Raw genomic sequence first — 23,538 nt, 5'->3', positions numbered from 1 at the left:
AAAAAAAAATGGGGCCGTGACAGTGCCGCCTCAACTTTTGCAAACAGCAAAATATGACGTAATCAAATAGCGCTATCAAAAACCGAAGAAAAACGACATAAGCAAATGCCTTCAAAAATGTTTACATTAAGTTTTTATTAAAATCCGCAGGTAGTTTTTAAGATTTGCTTTGCACAGACACACATACCTAGGGAGACAGACCTCACCCTCCGTCCTCGTTAAATCATTCAGTCAAGTATTCAATGAATGTGATAATGTGCCCAAGGCTGTAAATTATAGTTGAATGTCATGCAACGAACTTCTATTCAATTTGCCTTCTGACGTCATAGCTCCTACTCTGCAAATGGGGAAGGTGTCATGGGTCAACTATGATGTGTTCCTGTCATAGACTGGCACTGTGCTGGGAATTATTTGTCTAACTTGGCACGCTTTTTGCATGGGTGTGTGTGTGTGTGTGTGTGTGTGTGTATGTGTGAGTGTGTGTATGTGTGTGTGTGTGTGTGTTTGTGTGGACGGTGTGTGTGTGTGTGGGGGGGTTGGGGGGTGTCTGTCTGTGTCTCTCTGACTTTGTCTGTGTGTGTCTCTCTCTCTGTCTGTCTGTGTGCCTCTCTCTCTGTATGCCTGTGTCTCTCTGTCTGTGTCAGTCTGTGTCTATCTTTCTGTGTCTGTGTCTCTCTGTCTGTGTCTGCCTGTGTCTCTCTGTCTGTGTCTGTCTGTATCTCTCTGTCTGTGTCTCTCTGACTTTGTCTGTGTGCCTCTCTCTCTGTATGCCTGTGTCTCTCTGTCTGTGTCAGTCTGTGTCTATCTTTCTGTCTTTGTCTCTCTGTCTGTGTCTGCCTTTGTCTCTCTGTCCGTGTCTGTATCGTTCTCTCTGTCTGTGTCTGCCTTTGTCTCTCTTGTCCGTGTCTCTCTGTCTGTGTATCTCTGTCTGTGTCTCTCTGTCTGTGTCTGCCTGTGTCTCTCTGTCTGTGTCTGTCTGTGTCTCTCTGTCTGTGTCTCTCTGTCTGTGTCTGCCTGTGTCTCTCTGTCTGTGTATCTCTGTCTGTGTCTCTCTGTCTGTGTCTGCCTGTATCTCTCTGTCTGTGTCAGTCTGTGTCTATATGTCTGTGTCTCTCTGTCTGTGTCTCTCCACAGTCTCTGTCTGTCTGGTTCTCTCTGTCTCTCTGTCTGTGTCTGCCTGTGTCTCTCTGTCTGTATCTCTCTCTGTGTCTCTCTGTCTGTATCTCTCTGCCTGTGTCTCTCTGTCTGTGTCTGCCTGTGTCTCTCTCAGTGCCTGTGTCAGTCTGTGTCTCTCTGTCTGTGTCAGTCTGTGTCTCTCTGTCGGCTGTGTCTGTCTGTGTCTCTCTGTCTGTGTCTGTCTGTTTCTCTCTGTGTCTCTCTGCCTGAGTCTCCCTGTCAGTGTTTGTTTATTTCTAACTGTCTGTCTGTCTGTCGGTGTGTGCAGGCACGCATATAATAGAGAATACTACATGGCTTGCTGTGTCGTACCAGATTTACACGAGTTGGTTTTTTTAAATATTGAACTGCGAGCGAAAGCGAGCTGTTCACTATTTGAAAAAGCAGCGAGTGTAAATCTGGTACGACACAGCAAGCCATGTAGTATTCTGTTTATCCTACATACTGTACTTACGTGTATTTTACTGAAAATGTCCTGCAGTCGAGGCAGATTAATTGAAGACGCTTGTTTTGGAACCTCGATCTCTTCTAAAGCCTCGTGCAATCTATTACGTCAAAGCAAAGAAACGTCACTCTGAAAGTGTGGCGTGACGTGTTAGTTCTAAAGATTCATCGAGGGTAATTAGCCAGCGCAATTTTTGTTTCTATAATGACGTTTTTCTCGGTGACTTTGGCATCATAAGCAGTGGAAAAGCAGGTCCCTGCCAGACTTGCTTGACATGACCTCAGTTACATGATATACACACGTGTGATTTGAACGATTATTATAATAATAATAATAATAATAATAATAAATGAGCATTTATATAGCGCAACATCATAACTTTACACTTATGCTCTTTGCGCTTGACACATTTAAAATTAAAACACAGTTCTTTCTTTCTTTATTTGGTGTTTAACGTCGTTTTCAACCACGAAGGTTATATCGCGACGAGGGAAAGGGGGGAGATGGGATAGAGCCACTTGTTAAGTGCTTCTTGTTCACAAAAGCACTAATCAAAAAATTGCTCCAGGGGCTTGCAACGTAGTACAATATATGACCTTACTGGGAGAATGCAAGTTTCCAGTACAAAGGACTAAACATTTCTTACATACTGCTTGACTAAAATCTTTACAAACATTGACTATATTCTATACAAGAACCACTTAACAAGGGTAAAAGGAGAAACAGAATCCGTTAGTCGCCTCTTACGACATGCGGGGTGCAGAGAAATAAGGATGTGGAAAAGAAGACTTTTGGTAAGTGAAATAAAGGTGATGGATCCATTCAGGTAGAAATAAGACAACAAGAAAAGAATTGGAAAACTGCAGGGAATAGTAGGGAGAGTTTTCTTGGAAGGAAATATAGGTGAAAGGACTGGTAAGGCAGAAATAAGACAAAAGAAGAGAAGTAAAGGGGTGGGGTAGCTCTGTTTAAACGCTCCCACCGCGTGAAGGCGACCCCATGGGAGCAAAACACAGTTATACAAGCATTTACAACTACATTCATAGTCAGCAATGCTTAATTAAAAGCATACACCATCAAACATACAGTACAAAATATTCTTCCACTAACTAAGTAATAAAATCATGAATAAAATAGGTAGCCTAGTGAAAACAAGGAAATACCAGCTGAATACCCTTAATCAAACAGAACATGTTATCAACAATACTGAAAACAGCCCTAGATGTTTATATACATGATCTCATTATCACTAAAACAACAAATACACTACATGTAGCCTACTGATGGACTGAGAAAAACAAAATCAGGGGTTGTATTTCTTGAAGAGGTGCGTTTTAAGTGCTCGTTTGAATGCTTGGGGTGACTGAGAGTGGCGGATGACGGGATGTGAAAGGGGACAGAATTCCATTGTGTGGGTGCGCAGAAAGTAAAAGTGCGTTGTCCGTATGTTTTGGTTTTGGTGTGTGGAATGATGAGGATGCGACAGTCAGAAGAGGCACGGAGTTGTCTTGCTGGAGAATAGACGGTGAGGAGTTCAGAGAAGTAAGCAGGAGACGAGCCAGAAAAGAAGTTAAAGCAGAGGGTGGACAGTTTGTAGTCAATGCGGGCTTGAATAGGTAACCACCCAGCCAGCAAGACATTAGCGGCCGATAGTCGGCCGAACACCCTTCAAAAAGTCGGGCCGGTGACGTCAAAAGAGACAATGCGGGTGTTGGCCCGACTAACTTTTGCAAAGAGGCAACGAGGCGGCCGACAGGCGGCTGAACACCTGTACTATGGCGGCACGCATCCGGTCCGATGTTAATCGGCCCGATGACTTGTTGGACCTGCGGCCCGACACCTTATGCCGACATCGGGAAGATATCGATTTCAGCGGGAAGACATCGGGGTAGATGCGAGGATGGGCTTACGGGCGGACGGACGGATTGACTGACAGACGGACGGACGGACGGATGGATGGATGGATGGATGTGTGGGTGGATATGTGGGTGGATGGGTGGATTGGTGAGTGGGTACGTGGATGGATGGATGAATGGACAAAAACGTGTGTTGGTTTGGTGGTTGGTGTTTTTGTTTTTGTTTTATTGCGCGGTTGGTTGCTGGGTTTCTTGTTGTTTATTCAATTCGTGGTTTAAAAAGTTTGAATATGGCATAAACAAAAAACTTGACTAAATGTAAAAACATGTAGCTGCTACTCATGAGTTTTGCGTCGCAGTTCACAACACAACAGAGGAGAAGCGGGCACTCCCAATTCTCATCTCTAGGTTTGTTTATGAATGAGTTGGTATCATTAGACAAAAGAATGCCATCCCACGCCGTTCATTTCCCCTCCCTTAAACACACACACACACACACACACACACACACACACACACACACAAGCACACGCACCCAGACACACGCACACACACTCACATACACACACACAAACACACGCACACGCACGCACACACACACACACACAAACACACACACAAGCACAAGTACCCATACACACAAGCACAAGTACTCACACACACCGTGCGCTCACACACACACAAACACACACACCGTGACACACACACACACAACACACACAAGCACACACACACACACACACACACACCTACGCCCACCAAGAAGACTGAATATAGGAACGCCTTGAGGAAAATATGATGCCTGACACTAATTAGAAGAGGTAACCAAGTACAATAGCAGATAGGGGAAAAGAAAATGGGCTCTGTAAGCTTCGGGTTGGACACACAATCACACTAGCCTGCGGGCACAATTAGCCTATTTTCTCCACTTTCAACTAGAAAACTACAAATAGAAATAAAAGTGAACATTTACCAACTAGTCCATCACGCGTATTGCGAGCCGGAAAACAACATCGCCAACTTATTTCACAGCGGCTTCCGCCTCAGAATAGGCTCGGTCTAATAATTATATTGCTTTGAGTGGTTTTTAACGAGATAACGACTAACCTGATACTTTAGGCTCGTCAGGGAAATTGATGGAACCATAGGCGCAGAAAAGACAAAGAGGCTTAAGTGGGTCGTTCGTTTCTTTCTTTGTTTTGTGTTGTTCTTTGTTCAGTTTTGTTTTCTATTTTGTTTTCTTTTGTCCTTCCTTTCATCCGCCCCATGTCTGTCTCTGCCCCTCTCTCTCTCTCTCTCTCTCTCTCTCTCTCTCTCTCTCTCTCTCTCTCTCTCTCTCTCTCTCTCTCTCTCTTCAGAATAGTTAACTTATTCACAACGGCCTTGCAATTTTCTGAGCAGAATGGGAAGAAGTGGTTCAATCATGTTTATTAACTGACACCAGTGTCAACATGCGACATTGATTAAAAAAAATTTTTTTTTAAAAGCCACGCTGTACAGAACACAGCCATTGCTGTTGATTTTAAGGGTTTGCGATCAAAGGGGGAAAGATGTTCTAACTCCGTGTAAATATCTAGACATACTTGACAGGATTGTTGACACGAGAAAGAATTTATTTTTAACTTTTCATGTCAGTAGTAATTTTTGTTGTTAAAGACACTTACGTCCCTTGATCATGAAACCTGGTTAACAGAATTTCTATAATTTCTAATTAAAAAAAATTGTTGTGTTTTAGGTGTGTGTGTAAAATTGTACGTCATATGTGACTCTTCCGGTTAAAATTACAAACATTTAGAACTAGATGCAAAATGAAGTTTGTGTGTGTGTGTGTGTGTGTGTGTGTGTGTGTGTGTGTGTGTGTGTGTGTGTGTATGTGTGTGTTCAAATTGTCAGGTTTTCAACCAAGAGGGGGGGCTAAGTAGGACACCAAATTTAAATCAAAATGAACAATATTACATCTGTAGGGGGTGTTTCTTTTCTTCGACCAGGTGCCTATGAAGTACTTAAGAAACGTATTCTACGCGGTACAAACATTGCAGTCAGTACACCAACCGCTCCTTGAAAGTTTAGTCAGTGCGCGTTCCATCACTTTGTTTCGCTTGTCACTCGGCTCATTGAGGAAGCGGAGATTTTGTTGCCAACTTGTTAAACGTACGACTTTACGAGCAAACCTTTTAGCGTACTATGTTATCCGTACCATGATCTGAGGAACGCTTGCGTACGCTAGCCCCCTCAGTCTTGGTTGAAAACTTGACAATTTGAACACACACACAAACACACTCACACACACACACACACACACACACACACACACACAAAAGGGGGTATGTTAGTCGAGTTGGGAGGTTGGGACTTTCGGCTGGCAGGGTGGGGGTTTGTGGCTCACCCGTTAAACCTTACCCCCTTTTTTTTGTTTTTGGAGGTTAGTAAGTTCGTTTTGAAATAGTTTCCGTGACGAGTCCTTGTCCCGTCGCTTCTTCTTGTTTTGTTTTGTTTGTTTGTTTGTTTGATTTTTGTTTGTTTGCTTGTTTGTCTGTTTGTTTGTTTGTTTGTTTGTTTGTCTGTTTGTTTATTTGTTTGTTTGTTTGATTTTTGTTGTTGCTTGTTTGGTTGTTTGGATGTTTGTTTGTTATTTTTTTTTAACGTGTTCGTTTGCTTGTGTGTCTGCTTGTCTGTCTGTTTGTTCAGATAACTATGAGTTGCTTCGCTAATAAATGACAATAATGACCGAGATAATTATGACCATTTCCAGCAGGCAACTTGGCTTTACTCGCATACTAACCGGAAAGCTCAATTTCAGCATAAATAATGATATAATGATATTGTATTATAAAAAGTTGCCTATTTTTTGTTATTGGAGTTTGTTTACTTACTCTCAAATGGGAAAGTTATTCTGGTCAACAGGAAGGACTTCGTGCATGATGAAGCAAAAAACTTGAAAATCAATGTAAATTAGTTTGCTCTCCATGCCCTCCCCCCCCCCCCCCCCCCCTCTCTCTCTCTCTCTCTCTCTCTCTCTCTCTCTCTCTCTCTCTCTCTCTCTCTCTCTCTCTCTCTCTCTCACATACACACACCCCACTCTCTCTCCACACCCCACTCTCTCTCCCTCTCTTTCTCTCTCTCTCATACACACACACACTCTCACTCTCTCTCCCTGTCACACACACACACACACACACCACACACACTCACAATCTCTCTCTCTCTTTTTCTCTCTCTCTCTCTTTCAATCTCTATAAAAGAATCACCGCCATCTTCCACCACCACTTTTGACACTATTTTGTTAGAAGTCTGCCCCCCCCCCCCCCCCCAAAAAAAAGTTAACTAAGGCATACTTCTTGAACTTCTTTTTTTTTTCTTTTTTGTGTGTGTTGTTTGTGCAAAATCATATGAATAATTATCTCTCTACTTCAAAGACTATTCTAAGACGCGGCAGTCTGTCCTTTTCTTGAACCCTTCCCCCCCCCCCCCCTCCCCCCCCCCCTCCACTCCCATCCCGTGTCTTCGCTCCCCTTCGCCTTATTTGGTACTAATATTTCAAAATGTCCTTTCTCTTAGTCAGTTTAAACGGGTTCTTGTCACGTTTTGATTGATTTTTTCCGGCAACAGATGCTATCCTGGCCTATGTTCAAGTTTATACGGCGTGACAAAAGGCTGGAGAGAATTTTCTGGGGCACTGCACAAAAAAAACCCGATGACCGATTATGCAAATTTGACGAGAGAAGAAGCGAGACGTGTCGAGTTTAATCCCAGTGATATATGGGACACTTAGTGCAGTCACCTTCCGACTCATCAAGCGTACCGATAAAATTGCTTCCATAATTAATTAAGTGCAAGTTGAGAGGCTTGATCTCTCTATGATGATCTCGCACTAGCACTCGCTGGCCTGAGGCAGAAGGCTTGCGGAGGGGTGTAGTGAGTGTAAGACTGTATGTGTGAGTTTCTGTTTGTCAGTCTATCTGTCTGTCCGTCTGTCTGTATGTCTGTCAGTGTGGTACTTTGTGCCTGCGGTGGCCGTATCACTACCGTGTTAGTTCCTGACTGTTCTCCCCTGAGACAAGAAATATAAGCTCACTTAGCTGGAAACACGAACCGTAATTAGTCACATATACAGTCTTCTCCCCCTTATGATCATGATCAGACAGAAAGAAATAGCGGGATCGGGGTGGGGGTGGTGGTGGCGGTATTCAAACAAAATGCCATACACTTCGATTGTAGATGCTGTTTGCAGTTTGAGACTGGTTTCAAATGTATTCCACATACATTTACGTATACGCCGTGCGTCTTGCAAGTGTCTGAGCTGAGCGCACTGCACGTTGAAAGCTATTGCACGCTCTGTTGCACGTTACCGAGAGTGACGCGGTCAACAAAATTAAAGCTCTAGCTATACCATAGTTATGGTTGCAGGGCTGGACCCCTGAGGGAAAGGGTCCTGGGTACCCGAAACCCCCCTTTCCCCCCACCCCCCTCCTTCCCCCTCCTGCCAATACATGTACAATTTTCTTCAACGGGAGACACAAAATACCCCTTTCAAAAGCTTTTCCCCCTGACCCCAACGGGGTACTGGGCGACCCCACTAATTTATAACTTATTGGGCGACCCCTGTACCTCTGCCTCATTTAGGAAGCCCCCCCCCCCCCTCCCTCTCTTACACTAGGTTCAAACCTGGGTTAACCGACGAATGTGAAGGGTTGTCTGCAACAAATTAAAGAAAAAAAAACACTTCGGCCTTGGCGTCCTGATTTTCCATCCTCATACTTTTTACGCCAGCCAACTCATGACGAACACTTATTTTTATTCATTTCAAAATACTCTTCTTTCTATGTAATTTATCGAAGTCAGCCACTGCCTATCTGTCACGGTTTTTGTAAGAGATAAGAAATTCCTTCAACTTGAACGCATGCCCAAATTCTACGGCCTTGCTAATACTTTCTGTGCAGGGTATGGGCATTTTTTTTTTTTTTTTGGGGGGGGGGGGGGGGTAGTTTCGTAACTGAAGCCAGTGTCAGCATGTGTAATTAAAATCTGCGAAAAGATGCACTGTTGACTGAAGCTTCTGATTGGATTAACGCAGGGTAAAAGTTGGACCAAAATCAAGTTATGTAAACTCTACTGTGCTCACTGACTCCCACTTCAAGCCGAACTTCTAAAAGTTCAAGAAAGTATCCGTGATAGCACATTGTAAAACAGATGAAAGAAATGGAAAATGGTCTTGGTATGTGCAATACAGTCATTTTGACCGCAAGGACTGTTTTCGCTAAAAAAAAAATTAAAAAATGGCCACATACTTAGCACAACAAATTAACTCTGCACATAACGCATCATGCAGGCTGTTGAATGTTTAGTATGTGTTGAAGGATGCTCCTATTCAGTGGAAAAAGCCTATGATGATTGATATTATCGTTCACACCTGAAGAAATGTTTGTTTAAAGGCACACTCCTTCCCGGCCGTGAAAACAATATTAGGGGCTCAGCGTCTCATGGCGTGGCCAGACTCTCACATGGGAGAAGGAAAGAGAGAATGCTTTATATCCTACAGGCTAAATATTTCGACCCCCCGCGGGTTAGGGGGAAGAATTTACCCGATGCTCCCCAGCATGTCGTAAGAGGCGACTAACGGATTCTGTTTCTCCTTTTTACCCTTGTTAAGTGTTTCTTGTATAGAATATAGTCCATGTTTGTAAAGATTTTAGTCAAGCAGTATGTAAGAAATGTTTAAGTCCTTTGTACTGGAAACTTGCATTCTCCCAGTAAGGTCATATATTGTACTACGTTGCAAGCCCCTGGAGCAAATTTTTGATTAGTGCTTTTGTGAACAAGAAACAATTGACAAGTGGCTCTATCCCATCTCCCCCCTTTCCCCGTCGCGATATAACCTTCGTGGTTGAAAACGACGTTAAACACCAAATAAAGAAAGAAAGAAAGAAATATTTCGCCTCTTAAGGACAAAATATGGGTTATATGATTCGACTTAAACGCCCTTTTGACGAGATACGCAAGTGTATGCGTGTTTAGGTGGTATCGGCCATTTGCACTTATGGCAAAATGACCGAGATCTTTTACGTGCCATTGTGGTGACACGTACGGGGGTGGGACATGGCTTCCGTCTCAGGGTCTGCACATAAAGTTGGCTCGTGTCCGTCACCCGGCCCGAATTTGAACCTGCGACCTTCCGATCACAAGTCCAGTGCTCTACCAACACGTGGGGTAAACCATCCTTCCATTTGGTCACATACCAAAAATCAGCCGCCAGAAGGCTAGTTGTGCACAAAGGGAATGGTCTTTTCGCATGTAAAAGCCAGGCCAGATTTGAGACGGTTTGTTTGTTTGTTTGTTTGTTTGTTTGTTTTTGTTTGTTTGTTTGCTTGCTTGCTTAACGCCCAGCCGACCACGAAGGGCCATATCAGGGCGGTGCTGCTTTGACATATAACGTGCGCCACACACAAGACAGAAGTCGCAGCACAGGCTTCATGTCTCACCCAGTCACATTATTCCGACACCGGACCAACCAGTCCTAGCACTAACCCCATAATCACACCGGTGACACTGTGACGGTTCCCCTACGCTTTGTGTTCGGTGCCCTGACCCTTTGTGTTCGGTTCCCACTCGGTTCCCACACGCCAAAATTCGCGGACAAAACATCCATTTATGGTAGTATTACGCAATGTTGCTCTCTGAGAATGGTCTTGTTAGATCTGTGAGTGTTTACACTACATGCCTAGGTGCTGTTGGATTGAAGGTTTTTTGATATTTTAGCCGTTATTAGGTAGAATGCCTTCCACTTTACTGCAAAACTGCATAATTCGTAGCATCGGCAAGAAATATCCTACCAAAAAATGCCTGCTTGGAATCTTTGAATCTAATTGTCTCGGAGTTATTTTTCAGCAAAAACCGGCAAGGCAGCACCTTTTGTGATACCAAGTAAGTCAGATGACATCAGTATGTGTGTGTGTGTGTGTGTGTGTGAGAGAGAGAGAGAGAGAGACACAGAGAGAGAGAGAGAGAGAGAGAGAGAGAGAGAGAGAGAGAGTGAGAGAGAGAGAGAGAGAGAGAGAGAGAGAGAGATTGACACCTTTCCAGATCACTCCGGTTATGCGACACTACCGCGAGCGTCACTACCGCGTGTCACACTACCGCGAGTACGACACTACCGCGTGTAACACTACCGCGTGTCACACTACCGCGAGTACGACACTACCGCGAGTATAACACTGCCGCGTGTCACACTACCGCGCGTACCACAACCGCGAGTACCATAACCGTAGAGAGAACGCATGCAAACTTACTTCTTGTGAGTTTGTGTTCTAACTTTGATTGGAAGCAACCCATTCTATATGTATTCTGATAGTGTGTTCTGATCGTTTTGAGTTCTTGGTTAGCATGACAAACATTGAATTAGTGTTCAGAGAACAGACCAGGCCTTTTTGTTTTATATTTCAAGGAAACATTTCAACCTTTGCCTTCAGCCATGGAAGTCATAAAATGACACGCGGTAATGTTATACTCGCGGTAGTGTGACACGCGGTAGTGTTATACTCGCGGTAGTGTCGTACTCGCGGTAGTGTCGTACTCGCGGTAAGTTCTGTTTCCGTACCCGCGACAGCGGCAGCGACAAAAGAAAACGCGCGCAAACGCGTGACGTGTTTCCGTACTTGCGTTTTAAACATGCGGTAAAATCTGTAAACTCCCGCGTTGCCGCGCGACAACGCGAAAAAATCGCTCCAGGACCCTTTCAAAAAAATCGCGTCGCTTGCCGCTTGTCGCGCCGCTAACGCGTCGCGCGTGTGGAAACACTTCTGGTCATTTTCTATGTGCTTGATTTTCGTCGCGCCGCTGGAAAAACGCTGTCGCGGGTACGGAAACACAACTCTCTCTCTCTCTCTCTATCTCTCTCTCGATCTCTCTCTCTCTCTCTCTCTCTCTCTCTCTCTCTCTCTCTCTCTCTCTCTCTCTCTCACACACACACACACACACACACACACACACATACTGATGTCATCTGACTTACTTGGTATCACAAAAGGTGCTGCCTTGCCGGTTTTTGCTGAAAAATAACTCCGAGACAATTAGATTCAATGAATGCAATGATACAAGTAACCGGCAAGTCATAAATCCAAGAAGGTGTGGGGACCGACACAAAATAGGCTGGTTGTGGGGTCCGTCACAGAGAAATTAGGTCGAAAGTGGGGTCCGACACAGAAAGTGGGGACCGACACAATGAATTATGGGAACCGTCACGCCTTCGTCACAAAAGTGTGGGGGGACCGAACACAGCCAATTTCACTGACTACTTTTGTTGTTTTTATTATTACGGCTGTTTGGATGGCCCTACAATCTTGAAACTTGGGCTGTCTGCTACAGACATGTTGAACTTTTTGCTGGACCACGGACAGTTCCAAGCAGGCATTTTTTGGTAGGATATTTCTTGCCGATGCTACGAATTATGCAGTTTTGCAGTAAAGTGGAAGGCATTCTACCTAATAACGGCTAAAATATCAAAAACCTTCAATCCAACAGCACCTGGGCATGTAGTGTAAACACTCACAGATCTAACAAGACCATTCTCAGAGAGCAACATTGCGTAATACTACCATAAATGGATGTTTTGTCCGCAAATTTTGGCGTGTGGGAACCGAACACAAAGGGTCAGGGCACCGAACACAAAGCGTAGGGGAACCGTCACAGTGTCACCGGTGTGATAATGCCAGACGCCAGGCGGAGCAGCCACTAGATGATTGCCAATTTTAAAGTCTTAGGTATGACCCGGCCGGGGTTCGAACCCACGACCTCCCGATCACGGGGCGGACGCCTTACCACTAGGCCAACCGTGCCGGTCGATTTGAGACGGTGAACCAGACAGTTTTCACGGGGAGGAGTGTGCCTTTGATGTATTCTTACTATTTCACGATAGATGATACAGGACCGAAAATCGAACCATGTATCTCTTGTTTCAACACATTCTGAAATTATCACAGACAAAATATGAACAACATAATATTAGCGAAGTCGATTTTAAGGGTCAAACGCTGTCGTATGTTTTTTAATAATTGCATGAATTGTTAGCCTTTATTCTCGTGGTAATAAATTGTCTGAAATGAGAAACAAGTGTCAAGTTCTGGATCTTCTGACGAAAATCGGTCGGTGTTGTCATTTTCAACGACTCGGCTACAAAAAGGGTCACTGGAACTAGTTTTGATCACCTCAGTTTTCTGTGAACTATGCGACTCCTGTTGTCATGGTATCATATAACGCGAATTCGTGTCGTCTCACCGACAACTTGTGCAACTTCAAGATGTTCTTTGTAATAGATTGCTTGCCATTTTTTTCTTCTTGTCATTTTTTTCTTGTCATTTTTTTTTCTTCTTCTCTTTTTTGTTTGTTTGTGTGTGTGACAAATTGGAAGGTGAGGGCATACGAAGGCCAATTAGAGAAGTTAAAATTGTGCCTCGAAAAGCGAACGAGAACGACAAACGTCGACTGAAACAGCAGATTTTGCAAATTGGCCAGCCATTGAGTTCCGAGGCTGGACCGTACCAATGCTTGCAAACAGATACAGAAAAAAGTATGGCTTTGTGTGGGTTAGGTAAATTAAGGTATTATTGAAAGGTAATTTTATCCTTTTGAGATAGGCTTATCTTTTTGTGGAAATGGGTGGTGGTGTTGGTGTTAAGGGTCTTTGTCTGCCCGTGTCTGTTTGTCTGTCGTGTATGTGTTGGTCTATGTATCTGCGTCTGTCTCATCTCCTCATTAAATGTGTGTTTGAGACTTAATATCAGCGATCTAAAGAAAGACTTAGTTGAGCGACACCTTGCGGAAAATAGCGTATGCGACTGTGGTGATGGAACAGAAACTGCAACACACTTCTTACTAGAATGCCGTTTACACTTAGCTGCAGGAAACAACACAATCAACAAACTAACCAACAACTTCATACACACAGATATTCTACTTCATGGAAACCCCTCCTTGCAAACAAAAATTAACAAAAACATCTTTTTAACAGTGCAGGAATTTATTGAACAGTCCGGCCGTTTCGAACAGATAAACATGTAAAGTGAAAACAAAATCGATACGTCTACTCGTCTCTCTCTCTCTCTCTCTCTCTCTCTCTCTCTCTCTCTCTCTCTCTCTCTCTCTCTCTCTCTCTCTCTCTCTCTCTCTCTTTCTCTCTCTCTCTCTCTCTCTCTCTCTCTTTCTCTCTCTCCTCTCCCCCTCTCTCTCACTTTCCCCCTCCCTCCCTCCCCCTCTCTCTCCCTCCCTATCTCTTACTCGCTAACACCATCAATATTATATATGTATTCTAAAACTGATTTTTGTTTTGATGTACAATTTTCATTCAATTTTCTTTTCATGTTTACTTGCTTTTCATTTAAACTGTACCCTCCCCAATCACATAATTCACCTCCCCCTCCTTCCTTCCTTTACTGTCTTTCTTTATCATCATTATGCAACGTTCATTACGTTATTAATAGATTTGGTTTATTGAGACAAATTTTTCAGCCGTTACCGCCTTATGTTGTACTGTCATGCAGGAACACCACTATAAGCTTCTAGCTTGTTGCTGTTTCTGTGAACTTTGTATACATGTCATGATTGTAACTTTTGTTAAAATAAACTTATGTTTAAAAAATAAAAAAAATGTGTGTTTACCAATTCAACCTATCAAGCCACAAACACTATAAACTGAAGCAAACACAGCGGTGACAGTGATCAAGGGTTACACTCATTCTCTCCGCGTCGTGAACTTGAACATTTTGAAGGTTGCCTGCACAATTTTTCACTTCATTTAAGAATACTGAAAGCTAAAGATGGATGCACATTTTAGCCCACAGTGATTTATGGAAAGTACTTGACACAAGTTGAATTGATTGAGTAACTGAAACTGAGGTAAATTATGTGCGCTGTACGTACGCGTGTTCGGACTCGTGGATGTAAAACTCGGTGAAGAAACGGTTACAAGTCAGACTGCATTTTTAATCTGGCCACCCCATTTTTGTTTAGGCTTGCCGGGTGCTTTGTGTTTGTTTTTATTGTTTTATGATGTGGTGATGATGGTAGTAGTCTTGCTATCGCTGTGGAATTATTAGACCAAACAAAAATATATGTTGGTTTAGGGTAACGTGACCCAAAAAGATAGGGTCGGTAGGTCGGGTTTTTTTTCGTTTTCTTTTTTAATTTAGTCGATTTTAAAGGAAGTTACATCCCTTAGTCTCGGTATTGTTCGAAAAATGTGCCAAAATTTGGTGTTTTTGTTTTTTAAATGAAAAAAGTGTTAGGGTCGGTCGGGTTACCCTAAACCAACATATATTTAAGGATCACCATCTCAGATCTGGTCAAGCTTTTACATGGGATATACTACTTTATCCTACATACGTGAGAGAGACATTCGTGAGATAATAATCGTTCAAATCACACGTGTGTATATCATGTAAATGAGGCCATGTCAAGCAAGTCTGGCAGGGACTTTTTTTTCCACTGCTTATGATTCCAAAGTCACCGAGACAAACGTCGTTATAGAAGAAAAAAATTACCCTCGATGAATTTTTAGAACTAGCACGTCACGCCACACTTTCAGAGTGACGTTTCTTTACTTTGACGTAATAGATTGCACGAGGCTTTAGAAGAGATCGAGGTTCCAAAACAAGCGTCTTCAAGTTAGCTGCCTCGACTGCAGGACATTTTCAGTAAAATACACGTAAGTACAGTATGTAGGATAAACAGAATACTACATGGCTTGCTGTGTCGTACCAGATTTACACTCGTTGCTTTTTCAAATAGTGAACAGCTCGCTTTCGCTCGCAGTTCAATATTTAAAAAAACAACTCGTGTAAATCTGGTACGACACAGCAAGCCATGTAGTATTCTCTATGGTTGCATTTACAACAATATTTCATTAAAAATGCTATTGTGCACACGGTGAATCGAGGCTAACGGTGTGTGGTATGTGACCAAGTGGAGGGATGGTCTTATTCAATGTAAAAGCCGGGCCAGATCTAAGACAGTAGGCCGAACTGTTTACACCAGAAAAAGTATGCCTCTAACACACACAAAACATAACAGATTGTGGACTGGGTGGCCGAGTGGTAACGCACTTGCGCTCGGAATCGAGAGGTTGCGTGTTCGACCCTGGGTCAGGCCGCTATTTTCTCCCCCCTTTCCTAACCTAGATGGTGGGTTCAAGTGCTAGTCTTTCGGATGAGACGAAAAACCGAGGTCCCTTCGTGTACACTATATTGGGGTGTGCACGTTAAAGATCCCACGATTGACAAAAGGGTCTTTCCAGGCAAAATTGTATAGGCATAGATAAAAATGTCCATCAAATACCCGTGTGACTTGGAATAAAGGCCGCGAAAGGTGAATGCTCGCCTAACAGGCTTGAGGTTTGCTGGTCGATGTGAATGCGTTATATATATTGTGTGTAAAAAAATGTTTGTCTGTCTGTCTGTAAAAAAATTCCATTTCACACGGCAGAAATTAATATGTAAAGCGCGGAGAGCACACTTAATTGTGGTTCGCGCTATATAAGCTCACCATAATAATAATAATAATAATTCAATTCTTGTTAAATGACAGATTGCACGCGAATTGTGTGCTCGTGGCAGAGAGTCGTTGTGTGATAACATTGACAGCCTTGCCTTTATTTTCATCCAAAATGAGTCCAAAATAGCGAGAATACTATATGGCTTGCTGTGTCATATCAGATTTACACTAGTTTTTTTGTTTTGTTTTTTTAATATTGAAAGGCGAGCGAAAGCGAGTTTATTTAATATTTGAAAAAGCAACGCAAGGTGCCACAATATTAGCAAACAAGTTTTTTTTACCAGACCTCATATGACTTCATTCGGGGTTAGAATCCCTGGTCTTCCCGATCTATATCTTCGTTTAATCCGTAACAAATCCGATTTATAGCATGAACAATCTCATTAAAACTTCAGCTTGAAATTGTCAAAGTTTATGTTTTCGTTTCCGTCCACCCTGACCTTGCCAGGACAATACCGTTTTAATACCCCTGATTTCACGTTCACGTTCCTGGTTTGAATGCACTACATTCGCCATATATCATCTGACTGATTTATCTTTCCCCGTGAACAATCAGGTAACTTTGTCTTTTCAAGCCTCGCAAAACGCAAGAGTGGACATAAAGGGAGGGTACTTTTGACAGCTACTGTTGCAACCCATCTCGTCATCGGCGCTTTTCCGGAAATGACCTGCGCTTTGATGGAATTCCAACAATGGCCGCCACGCGCTACGCGATTCTAGAAATGTACCGCGCGCATAGTGAGAATTCTGCTCTTTCTTAGAATGCGATGTAAAATGATACAAGTCATGATGGACTATGATGATCCTTGTGTTTTAAAGTGATCAATGCTTAGTCTTGAAAAAGCAGATGCATTGTATAACGCACCAAACCAACCGAATTACAAAAAACTTTTCACTGGTAACTATCGATTGTAATAATTTTTTACTCAGTCTTAACTGATTATATATTAAACTCACACAGTCTCTCTGGGCTGCAGAGACAGCATTACGTCCCTTGACTGAGTAGGCTCTTGTCACTGCATCAGTGGTAATCTAGGCTCTTGAAACGTAATGTGCAAGTCTGTGCTCTATATTGATGTGATTGATTGTTGCAAAATGATGATTCAAATTAAAGACGATTTCAGCCTATTGTAACAAACTAACACTCTACTCTGAGGAAAAAAAATCATTGTGTTCAAAATAGATCGAGACAGCAGCAACTAGCTAGCTGCATGCGCTGAGTGTCAATGAGAGAATTGTTGCACAGTGTACCCCCACACCCCCAATTCAAGACTTCCCCTGTATAAGACCTTGCTTTTTCATATACCTTATTCATGACCTGTGAAAAGGGTATACTTTTTTGTGCCAGTCGAAGGGTTGCCATTTCTAGAACGAGGCAGCTCGTTTCCGGAAATGCGGCGCTTTGTTGGAAATCAAATGAGGTTTCGGGAAATCCCGATTATTCCAACTCTGCCCCGGATTCTTACTTTGCGCCCAACACTACTTCATCACCTTTCAAATTATGCAAACATCGTTTCCTCGTCAGTGTTTGGCTTCCTCTGGTGCAAGAGAGAATGCACACGGGTTGAAGATTTTTAATCAAGTCACGCAAAGAAAATATGGAGCTGCAAGCGATTTGTGTCCTCGAAAACGTATGACGCATTTTCTTACCAGCTGTCTGTGAGTGGGTTAGGAGGTCACTGTGCCAAAACATGAAGTGACGTCCCTTGTTGTCATCTTCTGTTTTGGAGACAGAATTTGGGTTACAAGGCTAGTCAAACATTACAGTTTACTCGTAGTGAATAATGTATTGAATCGGTATGTGCTTTGATCGACAAGCCTCGGATGTCATTTATCAAGAAATCCTACCCGTAAAAGCAAACGTTTGAAAGCAGACACTAAATAAACAACCCTAGCGATCGATTCGACAAACCAATCGATAGGAATCAGTGAAGCAGACCACACACTAGAATAAACGCATATTTATGCGGGGATGATTGTTGATGCACCACTTTATTTTCGTCTGTTTTTGTTTGATTTTTCACCTCTTCTTCCTTTTTATGCTGGGATATTTTATCACGCACTTCTTAATTTTATTCTGTTTTATCATTTTCACCAGTTCTCCTTTTTCGTCTTATTCTTCGTTTTCTTCTTCTTCTTCTTCTTCTTCTTCTTCTTCTTCTTCTTCTTCTTCTTCTTCTTCTTCTTCTTCTTCTTCTTCTTCTTCTTCTTCTTCTTCTTCTTCTTCTTCTTCTTCTTCTTCACCTTCTTCTTCTTCTTCTTCTTCTTCTTCTTCTTCTTCTTCTTCTTCTTCTTCTTCTTCTTCTTCTTCTTCTTCTTCTTCTTCGTCGTCGTCGTCGTCGTCTTTGTCCTTAGCATTCTGTCAACGTACAATTGTTTGATTCATTCGATTCTATTTCAAGCTTTATTGTCCCTTTTATGTACAATTCGGGACGCTTCCTCTCATTAGAAAGCTAGCAGCAACTAGCGCTACTCCGGTGTTTATATGTGTAATCAAGCACTTGCACTTCTGGCAGAATCACCGAGGTCTTTCATGTACACTACGGTGACACGGGGATTGGACATGGAATACCGACTTTAAGTCATCACGTAAAGATGACCTATCTCCGTCCCTGCGTGGACTTAAACCTCTGACCCGATGCCGATCACATAATCTACTACTTTATCCTACATGCGTGAGAGAGACCACTCATGAGATAACAATATCGTTCAAACCACACGTGTGTATATCATGTAAATGAGGTCGTGTCAAACTAGTCTTGCAGGGATTTGCTTTTTCACTGCTTATGATGCCAAATCACTGAGACAAACGTCATTATGCAAACACTTTTGCGCCTGCTGTTTCCCCTGGAAGAATTTTTAGAACTAACACGTGACACGCTGCACTTTCTAGAGTGACGTTTTTTTGCTTTGACATCAAAGATTGCACGAAGCTTTGGAAGAGATCGAGGTTCCAAGAGAAGCGTCTTCAATTTGGATACCTCGACTGTGAGACGTTTTGAGTAAAATACACGTAAGTGCAGTGTGTAGGTTAAACAGAATACTACATGGCTTGCTGTGTCGCACCAGATTTACACTCGTTGCTTTTTCAGCTCGCTTTCGCTCGCAGTTCTATATTTTGAAAAGCAGCTCGTGTTAATCTGGTGACGACACAGCAAGCCATGTAGTATTCTCTATTTACAAGGTAACCGAGGTCAACCGGCAAGTCCTCCGTCTAATTACAAGGCCAAGTACTTACAGCAAGCATTGTAACCGACTAATAGGTTTTAGAACACACAACAACAACAAACAATTATTTTATGTATTTTATGCAATTTATATCGCGCACATATCTCAACCACGGATTCAAGGCGCAGGGATTTATTTATGCTGTGTGAGATGGATTTTTTTACACAATATATCACGCATTCACATCGGCCAGCAAACCTCAAGCCTATCAGGGCGAGCATTCACCTTTCACGGCCTATTATTCCAAGTCACACGGGTATTTGGTGGACATTTTTATCTATCCCTATACAATTTTGCCAGGAAAGACCCTTTTGTCAATCGTGGGATCTTTAACGTGCACACCCCAATGTAGTGTACAATCAGCATCGTATGTCAAATCAGATTTCAATCATAGCATAACAAAAATCAAAAAGACCATGCATTATAAGTGGTAGCTATTCCTGGCCAACATGCTAAACAATCAGAGACAGAAAAATAAATGTCTTTTTGTTTGTTTATTGTTCTTTCTTGTCTCGAGAAACCATGGGGTCATGTGAGACCGAGTCAGCATCATGATCGCGGATCTTATTTCCTGTTTTGACTGAGAAGAAACCGGAGTGAGAGACTGGATGGTACCAAGGATCGGGGGGGTGGGGGGGGGGGATTTTTTTTTTTTTTTAGCAAGATTGGAGGTTTGAGGGAGGCCAGAAGATTGACGCTGGTGACTGACAAAACCCTGTAGTGATCACACAGAGATATAAACGAGTGATCACCCACATTCGGCAGTACAGTTCTGGAAGGCGGACGGTCTGTCACCCCCTATCATTACAAAGCGCCCCCTGGGTGAGCGTAAATGTCCGGTGACGTCAGCAGAAGTCTCACGGGAGCCATTTTCTGCGGAGCTGCACGGGAGCCGACAACGCGGTAGGTCTATGCTGAGCTTAGCGTAACGAGGTTCCACGGACAAGACCGCCGTGCAGATTTCCATTATAAAATTATGAAAAGGTTGCAAATGTTAAAGGTACTTTCCTTCATTAGAACACGATCATAAAATCGAGCTACATGTATAGGCCTATAAATATATATATGTATGACCATATCAAAGCAGTTGAGGCGAATTCTGCATTATCATGAGGGGAGACCACTGGTGTAACAGGCAGTATTGTATTCCTAAGGCCCGGCGCCCACCTATGTAACGCCAGCAGGACAGACGACGCACTGCAGATTATTGAGGTAATTCTTTTTTTCCCAGCCCGCTACACGTTGCGTGAAAAGAAAACAGGCCAAGTACTCGTCATAATCCCTATCGCAGCATGTAGTGTAGTGGCGACTGCGCAGGTGTATTTTGCCCTTAACTACTGTATGTGGTCATGGTTGGGATGAGTTATCTTTCTTTTGAGCCTTGGTTTATCTTGGCAACCAATAGGGCTTGCCGTTTGACTGGGGTATGGGAATAACTTCCTTCCTCCTGACGGCCATCATCGAAACTGGCGTGGTTACCATTTGAATTGACATTAAACTTGTGATTATCAAATGTTCTTTGTGATAGACGCGTACCTCTTTGTCAGTGATCACTACGGGCAAGCGATCATTGTCGCAACGAATCGTGAACTCCGATGAGTATATTTTTGACAGAAAATGGGAATCATAGTAAGCGGCGCACGCCGCATAACATACACATCTGAGTTAGTCGTTCGTCACTGACATCGTCTGTTCCGAACGTTGTAATTCGCTCGCCGCTTAAGTTTCAGGTGTCAATATTTAATTTATTTTGGGTCAAACCATGCTTATTAAAAGGCTGCACGCACCAAATAGGACGAATCGAAAACAAAGACAAGAGCCCGCGGTGGAAGTAGGGCCTACGGTCTGAAAGGTATACACAAAGTACAATTACACAGCGTTTAAAATGTGTATGATAGAACATTTAGAATTCCTGGTGTGTGGTGACATTATTCCAAACCCAAAGAAACTTGTCTTTGTGTTGTTGTTGGTTTTTTTTGTTGGTTTTTTTTGTTTGTTTGTTGGGGGGGGGGGGGGGGGGGTCCGTTAATAGCTCTTTCATCGGAGCATTTGGTATTCCTTAGATGAACTGCTGGATTAGACCTGTCCCTAACGAGAACTCAAAACAGTGGCGTGGAAGAAACAAAAACTTATTAAGCTAATTTAGTCCACATCTGTTTTTCACATTCAGGTTAAGGACACTGCGTATAAAATCTACAAAGCCAAGTGTTTAGTAATGCATGATATACATGTCACATTTAATACCGCTATCCCTGTTCTGAACTTGACGCACTGAGAAGACGAAGCAGAAGAGATTAGTTTTTGTCTAGGCAGTATATTTTGTATATTTGAGCATTAACTTTTCAATTTAAATGTTAATAAATAACTCTGACTCGGTCCGGATTATGGGATTGCTTGTTATCTGCACAATCCATTAAGAAACTGTTATTCAAAGTTCTGCCTAAAATTGCACTGGTGCCAGAGTGCGAATGGTTGTGTCAAACTTAGAATGGTGCCAAAGTGAGGGTCGTGGTAGCACGAAACTGGTGCCAGAGTGAGAGTTGTGGTGGTGACAGAGTAAGAATGGCGGTTTCAGACTGAGAATAGTGGTGCCACAGTGAGGGTCGTGGTAGCGGCACGAAACTGAGTTGTGGTGTTGCCAGAGTGAGAATCATGGTAGTGCCAAACTGAGAATGGTGGTGCCAAAGTGAGATTGGGTGTACCAAACTGGTTCCAGAGTGAGAACGGTGATGCCAGCGTGTGAACCGTGGTAGTGTGTACTGGTGCTAGAGTGAGAACTGATAGCGGCGGCGCCACAGTGAGAGTTGGTGTACCAAACTGGTACCAGAGTGAGAACGGTGATGCCAGCGTGTGAACCGTGGTAGTGTGTACTGGTGCTAGAGTGAGAATAGCGGCGCCAGAGTGAGAGTTGGTGTACCAAACTGGTGCCAGAATGAGAACGGTGATGCCAGCGTGTGAACCGTGGTAGTGTGTACTGGTGCTAGAGTGAGAATAGCGGCGCCAGAGTGAGAGTTGGTGTACCAAACTGGTTCCAGAGTGAGAACGGTGATGCCAGCGTGTGAACCGTGGTAGTGTGTACTCAGTGGTGCTAGAGTGAGAATAGCGGCGCCACAGCCTGAGAGTAGGTGTACCAAACTCAGTGGTGCCAGAGTGAGAATAGCGGCGCCAGAGTGAGACTGTTGGTGTACCAAACTGGTGCCAGAGTGAGAATAGCGGCGCCAGAGTGAGAGTTGGTGTACCAAACTGGTGCCAGAGTGAGAGTTGGTGTACCACTTCGGGACAAATCATGTATCCGCACCGAATATGCATACCAGCGTACATTGGTTAATAACAAGATATTCGATGATTATTTTCCCGTAGGTAGCTTCCCTTTGCTGCACAATATTTACATATGTTTTAGACCAATGAGCGCTGGTATGCATATTCGGTGCGGATACATGATTTGTCCCGAAGTGGATTAGCGGCTCGCGAACGAAGATTCGTCCAAATGATGGATAATAACAACCTCAGTGCAGCGGACGGAAGCTGAAAACTACTAAAGGCACATAATAGTTCAAACAATCATTCAACTGTATTTATTTGACCTTACACAGACTGTAGGAAGAGGCAAACCGTCTTGAACAATATTTTTCCCCAGGAAGCGACTCCAAGAACACAGAAGACTCGAAGGTGAGTGACAGACCTTGTAGTCTTTCTATGATAGTAGTAGTCCAGTGGACGATACCTTCCGCCTGTGGTTAGGCAAGGCTAATGCACGGGGGAAGACGTGACCACTGGCGCTTGGTGGATATATGATGGTATAAGATGTACGAATGGGGGCTGGGGCTGGGCAGAGGGGTTGAGGGTGTGGTTAGAGGGTTGGGAGATAGCCGTCGTCTGTCGTATATCCGAGCAGCGATAGTTTGTGTAAAAGTCAAATATATCTCACGGCATCGGTGGTCTAGTGGTAGAATACTCGCCTGCCACGCGGGTGACCCGGGTTCGATTCCCGGTCGATGCAAGTTTTTTGTGTTTTGTTGCTGCAATGCTCGATTGTGTTGGCTTATTGATGGCCGCAGGAGCGCTCATCTATTGGAATGCATTCGGAGAGGTGACATTCTCGTTTGTTACCGTTCTCACGAGATCAGTTACAGTTTCTCTCTCTCTCTCTCTCTCTCTCTCTCTCTCTCTCTCTCTCTCTCTCTCTCCGAGGCTGAGTGTATGTATGTGTCTGTGTCTCCCTCTGAGTCTCTCCACTTCTGTCTTTCTATGTCTGTCTCTGTCTATGTGTGTGTGTGTCTCTCTCTCTCTCGC

The 23,538-nt window shown here is 43.4% G+C and overlaps 1 non-coding gene across 1 annotated transcript; it reads left to right on the top strand.

The window, feature by feature from the left end:
• The first annotated feature begins 23,174 nt into the window (after positions 1–23,174).
• Positions 23,175–23,245, top strand: Trnag-gcc (transfer RNA glycine (anticodon GCC)). The gene has a single exon. It is a non-coding gene; the product is annotated as a tRNA-Gly (tRNA).
• Positions 23,246–23,538: the final 293 nt, after the last annotated feature.

The sequence above is a fragment of the Littorina saxatilis genome, linkage group LG9 (assembly GCF_037325665.1).
Source record: "Littorina saxatilis isolate snail1 linkage group LG9, US_GU_Lsax_2.0, whole genome shotgun sequence".
Taxonomy (NCBI): domain Eukaryota; kingdom Metazoa; phylum Mollusca; class Gastropoda; order Littorinimorpha; family Littorinidae; genus Littorina; species Littorina saxatilis.
Note: the sequence above shows the minus strand (reverse complement) of the source record. Positions and strands in the feature narration are given on the sequence as shown.